Source organism: Neophocaena asiaeorientalis, unplaced genomic scaffold (genome assembly GCF_003031525.2).
Source record: "Neophocaena asiaeorientalis asiaeorientalis breed wild unplaced genomic scaffold, Neophocaena_asiaeorientalis_V1.1 scaffold303, whole genome shotgun sequence".
Lineage (NCBI taxonomy): Eukaryota > Metazoa > Chordata > Mammalia > Artiodactyla > Phocoenidae > Neophocaena > Neophocaena asiaeorientalis.
The window spans coordinates 2,340,610-2,344,297 of NW_020174420.1; the positions used below are offsets into that span (position 1 = coordinate 2,340,610).

At 42.5% G+C, this 3,688-nt stretch overlaps 1 non-coding gene across 1 annotated transcript; it reads right to left on the reverse strand.

Annotated features, from left to right (window-relative positions):
* Positions 1-2,481: 2,481 nt before the first annotated feature.
* LOC112407237 (small nucleolar RNA SNORA57) lies at positions 2,482-2,630 on the reverse strand. Its single transcript, XR_003004709.1, has one exon. It is a non-coding gene; the product is annotated as a small nucleolar RNA SNORA57 (small nucleolar RNA).
* Between the last annotated feature and the right edge of the window lie 1,058 nt (positions 2,631-3,688).

A 3,688-nucleotide genomic window follows, 5' to 3' on the forward strand; every position in this document is an offset into this window, starting at 1 on the left:
TATATGTATAGCTGATTCACTTTGTTATAAAGCAGAAACTAATACACCATTGTAAAGCAATTATACTCCAATAAAGATGTTTAAAAAAAAATGTGTCCTGACCTGCCAGCGGCCTTGTTTCCTCCCCCTTTTAGCACCAGCTTCAGAGGCTTCTGTACACGCTCCTCATAGAGGCATTTCCCCTACTTGTGCTTCTTGCTCACATTGATCCCACTCCTGGGGCCCCTACCACACTCGCCCCACCAGTTCCAGGCAGAGAGAGAGAGATTAAAAACAAAACAAAAACCGTAGCATGGACCTACTGAAGGACATTTAGATTGTTTCCACTTTTCACCTCAGCAAAGGAACCACAGTGGCCATTCTTACTCACATTGAATTGTGCACTAGTGTGAGAGTTTCTCTAGGGGATAAGCGAGAGTGGAATTCTTGAGTCATAAGGTATATATTCAACTCCCCTAGACATTGACAAATTATTCTTCAAAACAGTTGAAACAATTTACTTCCTACCAGCATTCCCATTTACCAGCTCCTCACCAACCCTTGACATACCAGACTTGATTGTTTTTCAGCATGATTATTATAAAATGCTGTTTTAGTGGGCATTTCTCTGACGACCAGTGAAGTTCAGCATCTGTCCGTTCGTTTATGAATATTCAGGTTCTTTCTCTACTAATCACCCATTCCTATCCAAACAACAATTTTTACTGGGTTATTTGTCTCTTATTTCTTGACGTGTATTCTGGGTACTAATTATTTGTCAGTTATATATATGGCAGATATCTTTGCTCTGTCTACAGCTTGTCTTTTTGAAACTGTGCACCTCAGATTGGGACTTGAACCCATGTGCCAGGACTCAAACCCAACCTAAACCCATGCAGCTGGGACTCAAACCCAGACAAAACCAGCAGTCTTCCAACTGAGATCACACACCTGGTTTCAGGACTTAATGAAGCTCAGGTTCTTGATGTCTCATCACAGAAAGAATTCAGTGAGACACAAAGTGATAGGTAAGAAGTGGCTTTATTTAGAGAGAAACACACTCCACAAACAGAGTGTGGGCCACCTCAGAAGGCGAGAGTGGCCTTGGGAGAAACACACTCCACAGGCAGAGTGTGGGCCACCTCAGAAGGTGAGAAGACCGCCAGGGTATGGGGTTGTCAGTTTTTATAGGAGTGGGTAATTTCATAGGCTAATGAGTGGGAGGAGTATTCCAGCTATTTTAGTAAGGGGCGGGGATTTCCAGGAACTGGGCCACCGCCCACTTTTTGATGCTTCTGGTTGGTCTTGGAACTGTCATGGTGCCTGTGAGTGTGTCATTTAGCTTGCTGATGTGAGTGTATACTGAGGCTCAAGGTCTAGTGGAAGTTGACTTGTCTGCCATGTTGGACCCATTTGGTTCTAATCAGTTTCTGTCATGTCCTCGGGCTATGTCATTCTTTCAAAGGTTGTGCCTTTGGTTATGATGTGTTTTAGTATTTGCAGTGTTTTAATTTTAATGTTGTCAAATTTTCCTTTATAGTTCATGGGAGTTTTTTGTTTTATTTGAGAAATCTATCTCTACCCCTAAAAATACTCTTCCTTTTAAACTTTTATGCTTTTCTTCCACATTTGGGCTTTAATCCGTGTGATATTTATTTTGTGTGTGATGTGAGGTAGGGATTTATTTTTATATTCTCCATAGAGAGCCACTGGTTCCAGAACATTTATTGAATAGTTCATTATTCCCTATACTCCGTAGCACTTCTGCCATTAAATTCAAGTTCCTCTGCCATTAAATTCAAGCTCCCATATACATTGGATACCTCAGAAATTCATCCCTTAAAATTCAGTTTTAAGTTCTACATGTTATGATGTCTTTTTTTCTTTTGGCCATGCCACGCAGCTTGTGGGATCTTAGCTCTCCAACCAGGGATCAAGCCCAGCCCCTCAGCAGTGAAAGCACTGAATCTTCACACTGGACTCCCAGGGAATTCCCTATGATGTCTTAATAACTTAAAGAAGAATATCTTCACCACATTCTTCTTCAAAATTGTCTTAGCAATTCTTGATCCTTTACACTTTAGTTTCTTTTATCCTTTACACTTTAATATTAGTTTTGTCAAATTCCATGAAAATCCTTCTCAAAGTTTGACTTTGTCAGGGAGGAAAACACTTTTCTGTACCTTTCTAGGTTATTCTGGCTGGTCTAAGAATTAAATTGACATGAGACAGATTAACAGGAGATAATCCCATAAACGTTTAATAACATGGAAGAAACATGGAAGAAGCCCAGAAAAACTGAATAACAAGCCAAAATGGCTGAAACTCTCACTTTAAATGCCATCTTCAGTCAAAGACAAAAGAGAATATTGAAGGTAGTGGTTTGGGACTTCAAAGGGGAGGAAGGCAGTTGACATGGAGATGGAAAAGCAAATATTTGGTAAATAAATATTGCTGGGCCATGCAGAGACAATGGGACACAGAGTGGATTTTTTTTTCCCCCTGTGTCCCAGCGCTTGAGGATAGAACCCGCGGAATGGAAGCCGCCGGTACCGAAGACATGACCCGGAGGGGGCCGAAGCCCTTTCCCTCTACCTCCGTACATTACTCGGACCGAGACCGCATGCCCAATCCCCGCCAAAAAAAGGAGGGTTACCGAGTGGAATTTTAACAAAGAGACTTTGCTAGGCTCCTCCCTGTCTACACACCTAATTCACTCTATAGTTATCTACGGTGATAACGTCTTTCCTGGAACACATCCTCTATCTACATTCTTTTAGGCAGTTAGGAGGAAGGTCAAAGCTTTTTCCTGAATCTTTTGGAAGATTCGAAATCTTCCAAATCTTTCAATTCTTTCGAATCTTTCCAGTTCGAAATAGTCTGCATGCCAAAGAGACATTTTGGGGTAGCAAGTATGGCTCCCCTACAACTTGAATTACATTCGTTTATAATTTTTTTATTTGGGAACCGGCATGGCCAGTTTCTAACAAAAGGGGGAGCCAGTGGCCATGCTAAGGAGTGAGTGGGCAAGGCTCAGACCTTCATCAACACCCTCTCCTCACTACCACACCCCACAAGCCTCCTCATAAAACACTGAATCTCCAGCAAAACCCTGCAATTGCAGTTTCAAGACAAGTTTCCTAAGTCTTCTCAACCCTCTTCCAACCAGATCACTGCCCCTATACCCTGTGGTATAAGAATTCTGGAGGAGAGAGCAGCGGGGCTGTGAGCAGTGGGTAAAAGTGTCACCAAATTGGTTAACCAGGGTTCCGAGCCTGGGCTGAGACCCCTTGTCTCAGTCAGGGAAGTTCTTTTTCCAGTCGGATTCGCAGCCAATAACGAAACCAATGACTGGAATAGCACAAGCTTTATTCAATGGCCAAAGAACGGAGAATTGGGAACCTAGTTCACAAATCAACTTCTCAACCCAATTTGGGTGGAGACACCAAATATATCGAAGGGTCAAGGTAAAAGGGAGAGATTTGGAAAGACTGAGAGGAATGAATATTCATGGGTTATCCGAGAACAGGGGTGTGGTTTGGTCCTGGAACTAACGCAGCTCTCCTTTTCAGTCCTTGTATGAGCTTTTCCAGTTGTTGTCATGGCAATCGTCAACTGTCATGGCACCGGTGGCTGTGTCATTTAGCATGCTAATGTATTACAATGAGCGTATAATGAGGCTCAAGGTCCAGCTGAAGTCGAATCTTCT